Raw genomic sequence first — 18,081 nt, 5'->3', positions numbered from 1 at the left:
AGACGACACGATGGACCACGATATCAAATTTTTTGATGACTATTTCGTGATTAAATGAGAACCATTGTCAAACTTAATGGCTACCGCACATTCAGGCAAGGAACGACGACAGCCAAAGACTTGAGACCAGCGAAACGTATGAGCGAACAAGGTACGTGGGCGTAGCCCACGAAATTACATATTTCACTGGCTACTCTTTTTTTTCCATATCTCTCTTATCCCTCCCATTTTTTTATTCACAGGGAAGAAAATAATGGAATTGCGTATCGTATCTCCGTGTGCATCAGGTGAGTGTAGTGGAGCGTACGATGGAAAATCGAGAGAGCATTTAACGTTTCACTTGACAATTTTTTATGAATACCCGCATCCAACTGATTCATTGTCATTACCTATGAAGATCGGTAATCAATTTCTAATCTCTTATATTGATCGAGCAAAATCTATTGAACTGATTTCATTTGATTGTTGGACTCACTGGGACTCGGGAAATTGTTAATCAATGGAAAATAACTCGACTTCTTAGACTTTCAGATGATTTACTCCAAAAAATACTTGAATCAATCAATAATTGCGACCCAATGACGAAGTGGTACTCATGAAGAGTACATTATTCGCGTGTGGAATAACGAGTTGAAGTTGGAGAATTGTTGATGCACTCGTGGTAAATCCAGAGTGCGCACGAATGCCGAGGATAGGAGTAGATTGAACCGAGAATAAACTCAGCGCGGGGAGAAAAAAAATGTTAAAAAAAAAAGAAGAAGAGGAAGATGGAAGATGAGATGCTAGAGAGGTAAATGCTAATTCCAAGCTGGGACTCGGGAGCAACCGAGAGGTTTCCCACCTTTTACGGTTTCCCTCCGTAGTCGGCCAACCCAAGCCGAACGTCCGCTTCTCAGAGGAGTTTGTGTCCCTCAGAAAGAGCACGAGGGGATGTCACGGAGGGGGAACGCAATCTCATGACCTTGTGAAATCATCTCCAAGCATAATTACTCGTTTTTTCTTCATCCGATTCATCGTATTCGTTAGGACTCAGGGATTATCGCTTATTCAGGTGGACGAGGCTAATGGGAACTGGTGAATCCAGGCAGTACCTGAATTACTCGTTGACAGTGGAAAACCTTGTAATTGATGATGTCAATTTCGGTCAAACATTCGCACCACGCGAGTCCCAGGGTCGAGTGTTATGCAAAGCTCAGTTGTGAGAGAGGAGGTGGGGGAGGAGAGGGCAGAGGATCCACAGTCTGACGATCTCTTCATCCGATTAACTCCCACCTCTTTCTAACTTTTTTTTTTTATCTAGTTTTATTCGGATGTATCCACGTACTCCATCTGTACGGTTGACGGTCTATCCTCTCGGGAATGTCCTTCGGACTTCCCCATGTTCAAGTCCGCCTCCACCTCCTCGTGATGTCGAGAAATAGAATTTCATTTTGAGACTTTGCTATTCAATTTTAAATTTTCGAATTAAATTAAATTTTTAAGTTCCAACTCCGGATTGTTAGAAACTTGAATTGAAATAAAAAATCGAGTCGAGGTTATCAAGTCTCAAAATGTCGAGACTCAATCTGAGACTTTAAGAACAAATAAATTATTAATTAAATCTTGAATTTCCTCTTAAATCCCACATTATTAAAAACTCAGACTAAAAGAAGAAAATTTTCCGTCTCAAACTAAAACTGAAAGATCCTCAAATCAAATAATTGACAATTACCAAACCTAATTATTCATTGCAAAAAAAAATCCAAGCCATCTCCATTGCCCATTCAAACCCGAAAAAAATATCTCAATCAACTAAAACCCTAATCCGACATTCACCCACATAAAGCACGCACCCCCACCTCCCCAATAATAACATGCTAATCGATTACACATCGATTAAACCAAAAAATAAAATAAATAAATAAAAATAGTGCGATTTTTAAACATGAAAATGGTGGTGCGTGGCAGGTGGTACGGAGACTCTATCTCCACGCACAACGCAGGTGATAGAGAAGAGGAAGGTAAAAATGAGGGACCGGGAAAGGGGGGCAATGGGAGGAGAAGGGGGTGGAGGGGTAGAGTGAAGCTCCGAAGGGTTGAGGTGTGTGCGTGTACGAGAGGGGACAGACCGACAGAGATAAAGAGCACTTCCGGACGAAGCCGCGGGGAAAAAAAAAGAGGGGCAAGAGGGGGAAGGGGGAGAGAAAAAAAATAAAAATAAGAGAGAGAGAGAGTAAGAGGTATGGGGAGAGACCAGAGGTGAGACACAGAGCCAAAAGGTTGGTGTATCTAACGTTGGGCCAGTGTTGGTTACCCCGCGGGTGGGTCACACCCCAGTGCCCACGCTTCCTCTTATCCGTTCCCTCTGTGCCTTCTGTCTCTCGGGCATCCCGCGTGCCTCAAATCCCCTTTTACCTCCCTTTTCCCCTCCTTCACCCCTCTTCCACCCATTACCGCCATCACCACCCCCAATACCCCCCTTTTGTCCCCTCTTCATCGCCCCTTTATGTATTTTCTCCCTCAATGTTTTCCCAGTTTATTTTTTTCCGTCAAAACTCGCCCTCGAGTTGTTTTTCGAATAGTTAAAGATAATTGGATAGGGTACCGGGGCATGTCCGATTGTGAGACTCGAGAAAATTTTGGAATATCGCGGATAAATAATTGCGCTATTGATTTAAGACTGATGGGGGTATTGAAATAGTTCTGAGTTGAGGTTAATTAGTTTTATGTTCTCATTATACTGTCTCAAGGACTGAATAGTTAATGCCAGAATTTGGAAATAAATATTTCAGTTATGAATTAAAAGTTTGAATTTGAATAGAAATCGCAAGTCGCTCGTCCTCCGGTTGTTTATTTTTGCGAATAAATAAAATATTACCCAGGTAATAAGTTTGAGGAATGTGAAATTGCAATGGCCTCAACTATTGAATAGCTAATGAAAAATTGTTTCAATAGGATAATGATGAATGGATCTAATTTGAAAAGTGAAATTGGTATCATAAATATCTCATCTAGGGAGCTCGACTAATTCCGGACGTAATTCGGGTTTAATCGAAGAAGGATGTGGAGTCGGTTAAACCGAAGTCAGTCAGTCAGTCTCATTCGGTACGTCAGCTGCCCGGATGTCTCCCCCATCTGTGTGAGGACTCGTGTTGCAGAGGGAACAGAGTGCACCCATGTGAGACACCTTCTTCTTGGGACTAGCTCGTCTGCTCGCTCAGGTGGACCCACTTACCCACGTATCCAACGTTAAATAATTCCGTACATCTGCATTAGCCCTCACACCGCACAATTCCCTATCACTTTTCACTATCAAATGAACGCTGACGAGATGAATCCCGAGAAGAATCTAAACAAACGACCGACCTCGAAGTCTAGACGCTGGAACAGCATCCACAAGTTCCAATTCCAAAACGCAGAGGTTTTTCTTCCTGAAAAACGAAACCTCCCGGCCTTGTCAAATATCCACCAAAGTGATTACGTCAAGAACCAGAGAATTATCTACATCGCGAGTTTCAGTTGTCGTTGGTATTTATTACGAGTCCTATCTACCGAAATTCACGGAAAAAGGTGCACCATTAACTTTGGTCGGATCAAGTTGATGAATGGACTTGAATCAATCTCAGAAATGGACTCCAAACAGAGCAGGACATGAATCGATGATTATACAATCGATTCAACATGAATTTCATTTCCAGTAATTGATTCTCCGAATTGATTTGGAACTTGATTCCAATTTTTGAACGCATAGAAGTGGATGATTCATTCATTTCTCCAGACAATTGATTTAATTCAATTTTTCTGGATGATGCAACTTGATTTTGGAAGTCTTTCAATAATTAATTTGAAAATTCGTTTGGATCAAGATAATGAGACTTGACAATCAATTCCCAATTATTCCCTCCGCCTCGATTGAAAACACCTTTTTTCATACGCAATCCAAAATAATGATAAATGCAGAAAATTGCGGAAACCAATTCCATGGTTAACTCAACAATTATCTCTAGCCAGTGCTCGCTGTTATCCACAATTTTCCCCCATCCTTTATCTCCCATCCAAGTAAACCAACACCTCAGTTGCCAATCACGGTCTTCCACGGAGATAAACCACTCGTCAGAAAACGACTCCAAGAGGGAACGTAGATGAAGGGGAGTCTGGTATCACCCTGGCAAATCATCTCGGTGGTTGGAGGATAGTAATGCCGTGGAAGCCGACAAGGTGACGCCGGGTATCGTCGGCTGGCGTCGACGAGGTCGTGTCCAACACACGTGCAAAAAGTAGAGGTGGAAGATACCGAGCATTGAAAAAAGACAGCGAATTGTGCACAACAAAATTGAGAAAGAATGATGGAGAATGAGTGGTGAATTGGTGGGAGACCCTCTTCTATGTACAACTGCAGAGAGAGAAAAACTTGTGAGGGCACGAGAGGTGGTGGTGGGAGGGGGCCATGTCCTGTCAGCACCATTTCGAGTTCAACGATCTTGGATGCGCAAGTTCCCCTCTTCTCTTTTAAAAATTACCAGGGAGGTTAAAACTTTCGTTGCCAGTGTTGGAGTTGTTAATTTGTTCAAGATCATCCGTGAATTGCAGTCCTCAATGTGCACTTGTCTCCGAGTCATTCATGACCATTAGGGATTAATATTAGGACTGGCGACAGAAGATCGTTAAGGGATTGGCGTGAGTCTCGACCATTTTCTGAAGAGCTGAGGAAATATTTTCACTCTTCAAGATCTCACAGAGATCTTACGAGGTGAGAGTTACTTAGGGCATTCTGATCCTCATTTGGATTTTAATTATGGCGCGTCATTAGATTTGAAGTCGTCGCATATTCCAATCCTCATTCGATCCTCATGTTGAATCACCAAGACGATAATGGAGTATTTATCTAGAGCCGGAGATATTTGAAGACAACATTAAATTGAATGGAATCTTCGATTTTCAAAATGACCTCGAGCTTTTCAGGATTCAACGCAATCAATTAATAATAAAATGATCATGACGAGGTCGAACCAAGAAAATTACCCTCGGCAGTGGAGAAATTCTAGGGCAAAGGCTGGTAGAGGTTTTTTTTTATTCAGTTCGACGAGGGGTTCTCCAGAGTTCCAGGAAGCGACTAGAGCCCCGGGTGGCTGGACAGTGGAGAGACTGGCGGCACTTCGGACGACTGAGTGAGCTAATGCGAGGTAGAACAGGGGGTGGATAAGCCCAGCCCTCCTCCAACCCTCCTCTCTCTTTTTTTTATTCTCAACAAATGAAACTAAAAAAGACAAATGCACGAGGGAGATGGTGAATAGAGCGAGTCCCGGTGACGTTTTACCGTTCATGCAGAGGCAAAACGCTCGAGTCAGGTATTGACCCGTTGGACTCCCTGGGCTTTTGGTAACCAGGCAACCGTTTGCACCCAACACACCTATGAAACCTTGGAGATCTGACTTTAACGTTACCACCCACCTCCAACAGCACTTCTAACCCTGGCATCAGATCACACGATTCGTGGAAAAAAAAAAGAAACAACAAAAGCCAGGGCAAGGGGTTCAGAGAGGGAGAGACAAAAATCAACGGTATGACCAGTCATTACCGGCATCTCCACTGGGGAAAAAAGAAGAAAACATGTTTTCAACGTTTTTCCTGCTCCAATAATCCGCCATTATTGACCATGAATACTCCCCTATCGGATTGTTCAGGCGCAAATCGCTTCTGACGTAATTCACCAGCAACTTCTGGAACATGGCTTCACTTCATCCTTATTTCTTTTTTCTCTCTTTCCCTGGATTTAGAGTACTCATGACACTGGTATTCGTGACAATCGCGACTGGCTTCAGCGTATCTCTGATGTAAGTCACAGCAAGAGAGCACCGATGTACAGTATTGTCTCATAAATATCTGATAGAGAGAAAACCAAGCCAAGGTCTAGGAGATAGGTCAGATGGCGATTGAATAATTCAAATCGTCAATTACATTAATTGATCGATTTGTTTAATACCAATGAATGACATTAAATAGTCAAATCGTTGGAAAATTCAAGTCCTCGATTTAATCACAATCAAGCCCTTGCGAGAACCTTCGATCCACGAATCAAGAGAATAATCACACCTGGATCAGATGTATTCGCATTGCCGTTTGCCCTTCCCCTCTCTCCTGGGGCAATGGCGAGATCATTACATGAATAAGTTAAATTGGCCAATGAAGGGGTGCGGTTGGTGTGGCTGGAAGTCGGGTCCGGGTTGCCTGGCAACGTAAAGCACCCACACAACCTCCCCTGGGGTTTCACAATGCCGAGAGGTGGAGAGACAACCGGGGGAGGACATCATGCCAACTTCCAGTTGCCCAACAGCAGACAACCCGTGAAACAGAGAGAGAGAATATAATTTTTCGTGTGCGCGCGTTTGTCTTGGGGAATTGTATTGGCTCCATGTTGGTGTGTATCTCCCACCCAGCGTGTCCAACACAGCCTGGATGGTCCTCCTCCTCTTGTTGGAATAAAATCAACCGTCCAGCCGGATCAATACTTGGAGACCTCGTTCCCTCTTCCTCACACCATCACAACCTCATCATACCCCACTCACTCTTCACCAGAGCTTACCAACCCCCTGTCTCTCTGCACACCCTCGATACCCACCCGGCAACCCTCCCTCCACACTTTATCTATCCTTCTGGCTCTTCTTTAGCGTCTCTAGAAAGGTGTCTTCCGAGAAATATACAACCCAACTGTTAAATCACCACTGGGGGATGCAGTCGGTGGGGTCGAGACGAGACGCCGCCATTATTGCTGACAGAGGAAGCCTGAGGGTTCTATAGTGCTTCATGGGGGTGCACATCCTGACTCTCCCATTGGTCGATAATTCTTCTTAAGCTGGGTTTATTAGGCCTTATTATCTGGAACGAGTCATCATTCTTGGTCCTATTGATTTCCAACTACAGCTCTTCGACTCAAACTTCATCTGTACGATCGATTCGATGAAATAAATCCATTCCCGACACGATTCAATCCAACCTGATTCCTGATCTTTTTTAGATGCATCCCGAGTCTCTCTCCACTAAAGAATTCTCAATTACCCTCATATCTGCCGACTGATCAGAATGACGAAATGAGATAGTCTTATAGTCTCATTAGACGGAAGAGGCTCGACAACTCATTCCAGATTTTCCTATTGGTGAGTATCTCAATCTTTCGTGGAGAGCAACAACCACGGTGTATTATTACAACCACACAGTGCTACGTATTGTTCTCCCACAATATAAATACTAATTCCGCTAAAACCATCTGGGCTCGGAGAAAAAGATGCACTAGACCAGTTCCCACGATCTTGCACGCGAATATTGCAACAGTAACGGGTCCTGGTATCGCGTTTCGCCTCTACTCCGTCAATCATCAACATGCGCCTGATCTATCTCCCACATTTTCAATAATTTCCGGAAAATATTAGAGATTAATTGCGAATTAATATCGATGCAGAGGAATTAAAACATGGAAACTTTCTTTACAACTCATTAAATTACCAACAAAGATCTGTCAATATTCTCCTCCAAAATCGAAATTACAAAAAATTACAAGAGAATAAAATTTGAGCTATCGGTTGACCCTTTTGCAACTGAATTATTTATCACGTTTTGATAATAAAATAATTTCTCAGGATAATAACCCGTCAATCTCTGATAGGTGGGAGAATGAAAATAAAAATTATGAAAATTCTTGTATGTGGGAAATGAAATCAGGTCATGTTTACTGTTTGCAATATCGGCTCCAGGAAGCGATGATTTTTTTTTTGAAATGCTCCTGCTCGTCTGCACGCGGATAATGCGTTAATGAAAAAAAAAATAACGTCACGAGGGAAAAGAGAAAAAGACAACTCATTAGCGGCATTCCACGTATGACAGTCTGACTCATCGTTAATGCTTTTAGCTACAATGCAATGGGCAGTTGCATACCATTGGCTCGAAGAAGCTCATTGCAATGTGATTCCGATCTCCACCAGAAGTCCATGAGTCAAATAAAAACTTTGATAATTTCTTTCTGCATAATCGATCAACTCGAGGAAATAATAAATGGAAAATTGAGGAAAGTATCGGGTGTGGTGATGCATCGGGCGTTGTGTTAAGAGAATAAATAAAACATGTGACAATCGTAAAATGGTAATGCGATCTGTCACCCTGGGAGACGAGATATTGTCACTTCGTGTAAGCGCGCACGATTGTTATGATTTTTTTTTTTTCAACCGAATGCAATACTGCATTAGGATAACAGGATATACGGTGTCCAATGCACATCCTCCGGTTGACACTTGTTCTTTGCGATTGTACGGGATATTTTTTTCTCGTTGTATTATTAACACTCAATTACTGAGCACACTGAGAAAAAACGGAACAAGTCAGTTTTCTGGGCAAACGCCATTTTTTTTTCTCGGTAGACTTCTGTGGTTTGGTGGTGATAATTAAATATATAGGGACGGGGAAATATTGGAATTCGAAAGTTTAATCAGAACTGATTGAAATCAGTAGGATTGTTGTGTGAGGAAAGTGAATTTTTTTAAATTGATTTTTTCTGTCAAGAAATTGCGGATTTCGAATATTTCGCCTGATAAATTATTAATAAATTTAATTAATAATTCATCATAGCCCCGGGGCCTGATCTGTTGTTCATCAAGAAACCGCTGATTATTCATATATTCGTCCCAAAAATAATAAAACCGTCAAAGGAAGGGAAAATATGAAAATGAAAAAAAAAACTTTTCCCCCAAAATCCTAGATCAGGCCCATAAGTTTATAAAAAAAAAAATAAATTTTATTTCAAAACCGAATATCTCCTTCCCCCAACGATCGATTGCCCATCCCATCCCTCATAACCACCAATAAAACCCCAAGCCCCCAAGAAAACGCGAGAAATAAAGACAAAAATCCTAAATACACCCCAATTTTTTGAATTCGCGAAACTTTTCCCGCCCCGCGACCCGCGAAAAAAAATTTCTTCAGTAAATCACAGTGTAAACACTCCCCCAAGATTACTAGTGCTGGTCAGTAAATAGAACTGACTGATTAGTAAATATTATATCTCGATTGACCGGAGGAATATTTAATCTCGAGTGAAATTGGGAGATAGAGAAAGTAGTAACGACCGAAGGTGTACCACACGAGGGGTCTGAAATAATCCGAAAAAGGTCAGAGCATTGTCACGAATGATCCCCTGGGAGGGATGATGATTGTCAGAGTGAGGAATTGGGGTTGCTGATAGTTCCCATTGACACGACAGTTAATATATTAGTGGGATGCTGTCATGACATTTAAACGCATGGCATTTAGCCGAACCGCCCCCGTTGTTAAACACGTTACGACCGGATATATCATTTTTTTTCCACCCCTCGATATTGATGCAATTTCCTATCCAATACGTATGAACAGCATCTCCTACCCTTTCCGGGGTGGGAGACACAATACCCCCTCGGATCTCGTTTCCGTGTAAACTGGTGGTTCGATTCCACTCCGTGGAAATGATACTGACGCATTTTATTTCTCCTGAGCAAAGAGATGATGTAATTCAATTATGAAAATTTAATTAAACGGATGGATTACATCGGAGATCGCCTGGAGTTTTCACTGGAGTTTTTTGAGGGGTTGTTGTGGGATTCTCAGAGTTAGAATTATCTTGATTCATTTGAGAGTAATTGTCGAGGCGCGGCTCTTTCACTTTCTGTCAGCTGTACTTTCTTGTCTGATAATAAATTTCCATTAGGGCTTGTATGGGGGATGCTAAAGAGGGGATGCTTATCACGTCACGCCAGCGGAGCAGATGACTCCGGACTCAGCTGTCTTTGGGCATATGACCACTATTTTCTTTATGCTGACCTTAAAAAATCGAAGGACCCTCGAAAACCCGCGTCATTGGAAAAATAATAACTAGAAGAGAACAATCCTGACACTTCAGAATAAATTCAGAGGAATTCCCGATTTTTTATCTTCAGAAAAAAGAAAATTTCCTGATAGCTAAATGTTTCCGTTTTTTATCAATTGTTTATTCGAATTATTTTTTGAGGTTTGTAATTTTTAATTAATGGAAATGAGAAAATTCTGGGGATTAAACCGATAATTTTCCGGATTTCCACCGATTTGTTGTTTTGATTTCGCGGAAAATGGAGAATTTCAATGTCAATCAATAAAACTGTCAACAGAATTCGGTGGCATGCAGGCCGAACCCGCTTGACAACCGATATCCCGCGGACTGTAGCTCGTGCCGAGGAATGAAGGCCCATTTGAATCGGCAGCAGGTGTCCACAGGGTGGAAAGAAGTTGAATGTGGCGCGTGCTCGGGACTACTCCACGAGGAAAAAGAAGCAGAAAAAAAAAAAAAATTCCACACAAGAGGCCCCACTGGAAACAGGTATTCCACACTGGCAAGATGTTACCAACGAGAGATCAAAAATAAGAGGGAGGATAAAGACACTGGTGCGCGCCTTTCTGAAAATAACGGAGAGGTCTTCCTCGCAGACGCCTCGGAGGATCGCCCCAGCACCTGTTTCTCCGATAGTAACAGCCCATTTTTTTTTTCCATCGAGAGATATATCCAACGATCGGTCCAAGGACACCATCGAGCTGGCCACAAAGGCACAATAAAAATATGTGGAATGAGAATGGATCGATTAATGGGTCGAGGTCGTCCACTGAAATTCAAGGATAGAATTCGTTTCTAGATGTACTAGACACCCTGATAATTGCCCTTCAACACCTGAACAGGGAAATGGCTACACTCTGGACAAAGAGGCGATACCAAAGGTGACTTCCTAAAACCGTTGGAGCTGCCTCGCATAAGCAGGTGTCCAAGATGAAAATGCATCAGACGCTTCATTAAGAGAGATCGAGGAAGATTAGGATGATCGATGCTTCCGACTCATCAGATCATCAGAATCATTGAAGGGATCGATCACAACCGAATTCAATACCAATTCCTCTCCTACCAAATCTTCAACCGAATTTCCTCAGGAGTCGATCTGCAAAAATCGGCTAGCTCTATTTGTTTTTTCCAGTCGTAGAATGGATTGAAAATATGTGCCAGATGATGGTCTTCATAGCTGGCATAAGCCCCGGGTAATCGATTAATTAGCGCAAGCCCAACACCCACGCAATTGCCATGGTAATCCACCAGACGGGATCAACGACCAGACACTCGGAACAGATCTCGATACCCAACCATTTATATCTCGAATAGCCCTACGGCGTGGCACGCGTCTGTGGCAAGGTGTTTCCACATTTTTATTCCTCATTTCAGTTATTTTCTTTTTACCTCGTCTTTTCTTAAGACTCGCCAGAGGCGGCGCACCCCAAGAAAAATATATATATAAAAAAAGGAAAAGATGCACACAGTCACACACAGATGTAACGATCGTCCAGAGAGCAGCAAAACTGGATGGAGAGAACGAGAGATGCAGCTGTTACCGATCGACGCATCGTATACGGCGCGTGCCACCAGGTACCTATATAATAAAAAGGAGATAATGTCGGGGTGCCTGTGCTACGACGCGGGAAACGAAGGGAAATAAAAAAGAACCGGGGGAACCACCAGTGTTCAAACAGAGAGGAGGATATCGATTTTTTTCTCTCAACGTTTCACTAAAAAAAAATGTGCCAGCAATAAAATTGAACGATTTAATTATCGTATGCGAATCGAATGTGAGTCGAATGCTCTGGGAGTGGCAGTCCAGAATTTTGAGATTAGCATTTGAATTTTTGGAAATACCCAAAAGGGAGAGGCCAGAGGAAAAAATAATAACACCGACTTGCAAAGCAGTTCGACTTCATTAAAATTATGCTAATATTAGTAATCCCATTCCCTAGATCTCCAATTATGTGATTGCAGTCCTGATAACGAAAAGGTCAACGTACCACCCGTAAAAAGGGGTTGCGCTGTTGAGAATTGTAAAAAATCCCCCGAGGGTGATAATTTCCAAGTTTCAACAGCCTCTGTTCCTCAGTGAGATTAATTATCTAATGCCACAGAAACATCTGTCATGAGTTTTACAGGCGTGGGCGTGTGCACTCGTTTAGCCACATCTCATCTCTTTATCCCCTCAATTGATCCCACAACAACAATGAAACGATGATACACCGAAAATGAATCATTCATCTCTTTTATTGACTCTTGACTTTCGAGGGGGAGAATAAAAGAACAACTTCGAGAGGGCAACACAAGAGAAATCAAAGTACTAAACAGAATTACCTAGATGAGAGGGACTTGGCAAAAGAGTCACGTGCATCCTGTTCTATCGACTCTCTAAAAGCACGACTGAGTGTCTCGCCCACTAGATTGACAGATCGTGTAGTAAAGAACAAAAGAATCCCCAAGGAGAAACACGAATTGGCCTTTAAATCCCGTTATTGCCTCATTTTGAAATTCAACGCGTGTGTGTCATAACGCCGCGCAGCTTCTCCGCGCAATTTGATTCGGCGCACGCGCGCGCTCATCTCACGTTTTAATTTTGCAATTGCAGGGATACTATTGAAATTATCGAATTGGAAATCCCTCCGAGGGGTAGAGGGACATGGCAAGAGACCTCTGATGCATCATACGAGTCATTCCGATGCTCTGAAGCCTGACAATTGACGGGTGAAGAATTGACGTTACCCCTATGTCAGATATCTCTTGACTCTTTTAACTGAGGAAGTTTCTCAAAAGCCAGCGACCGAGGACAGACGGTGAAACAGCAAAACGGGTAAACTTCGAGCCAGGGCAGGTGCAGTGGTGGATGCTAGCCCGAGGACTGAAACAGCTGTCGCCCCTGCCCTACCCTGGCCTTAGCAGGCGCACGCGCCAACCGCACCCACATTTACGTTACGTTACGTTACGTTACCTTTCTCCTGTACGAAATGAGAAGGCTTTAATCGCTATCTCTCCCTCACGGTAACGGTCAACGATCTCGCACGGATGAGAACAGAACAAATTATTTTCCCTATTCTTCAGTATCTCCATTAAACTCACATCACTTTGTCTCTATTACGAAGAAATTTTCGTATTTGGCGTTTGCCTATAAATTCGTGGGAATCTTTCCCACGGAATAGACTTTAGGTAATCGATCGACTTCTCGGGGAAGGTGGAGCTGTTGAAATGGTGGGAAACAGGGGATTGTGGATGATTTCGGATGTTTAATCGACTTTTCGAGATTTTTTTGGACTGACTCCACCCGCGATATATCTGTTGCGTAAGGTTTGAACCTGTGGGAGTCAAGTGGAATGACAGAAGCCAACGAATAAGGATATTTTCCTTCTTTTTTTGCTGCTCTAACATCACACCGATTTCCCAAGAAAATTCTGAGATTCTTTCTTCTCCATACGGCTACCGAACAAAAAACAACAAAATCCAGTGCCGAGATTGGTGCACGCGTTGCGGCAGCCGTGCGATTATACTCATTTCAACTCATACTTGGGAAAATTTTTCCACTTGTTTCAACGATGCGCTCACAACCAAGGAATCGAGAGGTAATAAATATGAGAAAGGCCGGCTGGATAAATTATGCAATCTAACCAGGCAACGGAAAATGGGTTGAACGAGGGGGTGGAGACGCGGGCGCAAACTATGTTACTCGAACCGGTGACGAAGACCGAGGGGAACACGGAGGAAGAGACCGATAGTGCGGCTATCGTTATCACCCAGAGTGACTTTTTTTAATTTTTTTATTTATTCCTACCTTATTCTCGCATGGCTCTTGTCGTTTTTTCCCCCGCGAAGCGGCACATACGATTCTGTCAGACGTGAATACAACATTGGCCCATATCAGCGTCCGCTCCCGCTCATCGGCGGAACGATTGTCACGGCAGAGGTGCACGGCACTGAAACAAAGAGAAAGACTGATGAGCGAGAGGGAAGAGGAAAACTGAAGTAATTAGAATCTTTTCAGCGACGCGATTTGCATGGTAAATGCTCGCTCACCGGTTGAGACAAAAAAAAAATGAATCCTCAAAATGAGACCAGAAAAATTGAATGATTTTTCAGGTGACAGGTCGGACAAACTGTCACATTGTCTTCGGTATTTTACCCAACTCCCCACCTCCCTCAGTTTGCTCTCGCCGGAGTGCAACAAGAATTCGAAACTGCCGCAGACAAAGAGGTGATCTTTACTTGAGCATCCGGTAGTAATTAGTTCCGCGGACGGCTATGGAAAAATGCGCAAGTCGCATAAGTGAAAGTTTGAGGTAAACTGGAGTTGCATCCATCATGCTCATATGAGGTTGAACATGATCAGCAGAGAAAGGAAAAAAAAATAGTCGTTGGCGAATTGAGGCAATTACTGTGGAAAAATTGATAATTGAAGTACTGGGTAATGAAGAGGATCGGCTCATCTGCGATGCTAAATGCAGTCTAGATTTTCCATATGCACGTGAAAAAAAATTTCCCAGATAGACGGAGTAACGAGAAAAATGAATATTAATACCAGCATTTCTTCTTTCATCGAATAATGGAAGTCTCATTGAAATATCCCGGAGTGTGCGAAAATGGCGTAATAATAGATCGGCCATATATTTTTTTTTTCTCTTGATAATGAGAGATACCTCTAGCTCCTGTACGATGCCAAGGCATTTTCTGCACCGAATCGTGGGATTCGCATTAAGATGAAATGGAAATTGACAGTCATCGCTGCGAGGACACTGTTTTGCGTCCCTACGCGTAAGCTAGCTGCCATATTTACATAACAATCGCTGATCACGTAACCGTCTTCACGACTACCTTATCTCCTTCCCTCTCCCTCAATTTTTCTTTTCTCATGTCCGCACCTTGTGTGCAAAACATACGCTCCTAGCCTGCTTTTTCCTCCCCATTTGAGAAAAAAAAGTACTGACAAAATGGGTGGGAGGGGCGGAGGGGGAGGAGAGGGGGGGGACCCAACATTTTGTTCTGACAAACTAATCTCACAAAGTGACGGGCAAAATGGCCGGAAGTGACATGACAAAAGAGAAAGAGGAGAGAAAGAGATTAGGTGAAAAAAGGTAGGGAGGAGGGGGAGGAGGGAGAGGAGGGGGTGAAGGGGGTGCGAAAAAAAAAAGAATCGATCCGCTCATGGAGAAGTGACACGATTTGAGCATGTGTGTATGGGTAACGAGCTCGTGTGTATGCCGAAAAAAAAAGGAGAGAGAAAAAAGCAACGAGTTTCGTGTAAAATTGATTCTCACGGGGCCATCGACGGGCGCCAAACAAATGGTCAAAGTGAATTTTCGTGTTGTGCCACGGAATCGCGATGGCAACCGCGGCTGGGCTAGGCGTATCCAAGGTAACAGTAGTGGTGGCACCGAGGTAAAGTGGGTTTACCAACGCGTCATTACAATTTCCATGAGGTACGCTCTTCTCCAAATTCAGGGTGAGCACATGAGAAATTTCTCCAACGGGAGTAATTAAACTGGAATTATTTCATTTCATGTGGAGACAATTTTTGATGGAAGAGACACCTTTCAGACTGGAAATCAATGCAAGTTAAGAAGTCCCATAATTTTTGGTGAATTTAAAAATCATTATTCATCGTAATGGAAATTCTTGGAAATTAGAATTTTCGACAATCTTCGCCCGACATGGAAAATTCCTCGCTGAATTCCCAGGCGAACTTGAATTTTCCCAACGTTTTCCCCTTGAATCGACTAGTCCGTTATTTTCCGTTGCTCATCAATTTTTATCATCACAAATGACAATTTCCACCGACAAATTCGGAGGAAAAGCTCCTGACGTACCGTGGAAAACGCTCATAATTTTCCCCCTATTTCGTCATTCACACAAATTAGGGGCGGTGCATAAAAAATGTACGACCCAGCGAATGAATATTCCATAGTTATCTGTTTTTAAATATAGCTTTTGGGGACAAATGAGTCTGTACGGTCGGTATGTTTCCTCATACAGTTGCCATGACGATAGATCGCTCCAGCATTATCGTTAAACTCACTCACGATTCGTACATCCCACTTTTGACATATGCATATATTTGTGTATGTGGGCCCACCCCGCCACCCCTCATCCAATCATGAGCCAGTGAAGAAAACACCGGGCAATTGTCGGGCGCATTGTCTCCCACGCCTGGGGCATGAACACCTGCCGGCTGCTGCGATTACGCCCTTGTTCCACGTAAAAGAGTGACAATTCAAAAAAAGATATATGTCATGAAATAACACATTATCATGCAACAAATTGTTTATCACCTCTTGCCGATTTTCAACTCCCGGAGGAACAAGAGACGATGGAAAATAAATTCTTCCACGTACGTCAGATGATAATTCAACAAAATCATAAAACATCTATTCGACACGTGTTTTACGATTTTTTTTAAAGCCCGAATAATTATCGGCTTAGTGTCCCACAGTGTCAGTGGTTGGAAAATTTATATCTCGGATTTGGCACCAGTTTTGCCGATTTTTTGCCGATTTATTGCCGATTTATTGCCGATTTATTACCGATTTATTGCCGATTTTTCATTGGCAATTCAATAATTATAGATTTTCACGATGGAATAATGACATTGTGATGCCAAAGAGCGGTGATATCGTACTTAGCGACAAGAGGAGTTGGAATCGGCCTTTCCCACACATGGGAATTGTTTGCAATGATCTCTGACCCTTACGCTGGCGCATAGCAGTCGCAACATCATCGTTATATCCACGCAAATGAAGGAGACCGTGTTACAATATTATCATGACTTCGACGGGACTTATTTTTTTTTTTTCGTGACGCCAATCGGCGCTCCCCGCCGTCCCACCTCTGGGGGCAGAAATAAAGCCCTCATGAATCCGTGGGGCATGAATATGGATTTTTAAACTCTGTTTGATCATTCATTGATCTCCGAGGTCACCTGAGGCTGGCCTCGTCGAGAAAAAGTTCCTTAATTATCCAAAAAAAAAAAAAAACCTACGACGAGAGAAATTTCTGGATTGAAGAACAGCCATTTCTCTCCGGTCCACAATAAATTTTCCGAAATCAAGAAAATCGGTTTTTAATCTCGAACTTCTGTTCTCACGTCAACATATTTTTTTATTTTTTTAGTCTGACGGGTGCAGTCTATTTTTAATCTATTTCTTCGGAGATTTTCATCTTTCCTTTGTTCGATTATCGATAAACAGTGGATTTAAAAATCGACTCCTTTTGATGATACGATCGAGCTGGAATAGATTAGGGGTCCGAGATAATTTCGTTAATTTCCAGGGATGAATTCGAGATTTAATTCGACTTCTAATCTGGATTTTAAGGTAATGAAGCATCGGTTATGCAGATGGAAGGTTGCACTGGGGATTCCAAGGCTTTATCCCGTCAATAGATGCTAATCGAAATGTATCAGTTACTTTAACGGCCATTCCGAGAGCCGACCGGATAGTTCGTGACAACTGTTGGTTTTATTTTTAAAAACGTTTCAAGGAGCTCATAATCATTCAGCTATATCCAATACGCAAGAAGTGGCAAAAGAATCGTCTCCATGAGACAACAAATTGACCTCTGGGGTCGTGTAATGAGAATCGATACGGTGTGACGATGAATTTCTGATTGTCATTCGTTGTTCACTGGACTTCAACTCATCTTTACTGCGCTACTAGCGTATATTCCTCATACTTTCAGTGTTTTCGCTTCTCAAATTTCTCCAAATCATTCCACGATTCATTCGATTTTCAATATCAATCAATTCGAGTTAATCTGACCTTTAATTCAGACCCCACTCTAGATTGTCTTCTGGAAAATCACCAAAAAATTTTCCAAGAAAATATTTCTGGGCGATTCCTTTCAATACGTGCCATAATCGATGGCATAAATAATTTCTGACCATAAATAATCGTTTTATGATGCAAATATTCGATGACATGCTCTACTTTCCCATGGCTCCGAGAATGAGGCACCCCAACGAACCCGAGTGGACCCACCGCAAAGTGTCCACCGCACTGGCAAAAATCCCCGGAAGGATATATTGAAATTCACAAGGAGATGGTCACTGGCTCATTTCCACAAGATATTTCCCATGGTCGTGGCTACCTGGAGTCCAATTTTTTTATTTCACGTACCTCTTAAAGGGTCTTTTATAAGGCTCTGGTCATCAGTGACCATTTGGGCCCACGAGGTGAATTACCTGGACGCTGTCCGCTGCCCATCATCACAGGACA

At 42.7% G+C, this 18,081-nt stretch overlaps 1 protein-coding gene across 2 annotated transcripts in view; it reads right to left on the bottom strand.

Annotated features, from left to right (window-relative positions):
* Positions 1-18,081, bottom strand: part of LOC105274058 (protein bric-a-brac 1) — a 208,786-nt gene that overhangs the window by 183,288 nt on the left and 7,417 nt on the right. For both annotated transcript variants that reach the window (XM_011316870.1, XM_011316872.1), the window contains exon 2: positions 13,650-13,791. The gene's annotated coding sequence lies outside the window, so the exon portion shown is untranslated. The remainder of the gene's footprint in view (positions 1-13,649; positions 13,792-18,081) is intronic.

The sequence above is a fragment of the Fopius arisanus genome, unplaced genomic scaffold, assembly GCF_000806365.1.
Source record: "Fopius arisanus strain USDA-PBARC FA_bdor unplaced genomic scaffold, ASM80636v1 scaffold00009, whole genome shotgun sequence".
Taxonomy (NCBI): Eukaryota; Metazoa; Arthropoda; class Insecta; order Hymenoptera; family Braconidae; genus Fopius; species Fopius arisanus.
This window is presented reverse-complemented; position numbering and strand designations above follow the sequence as displayed.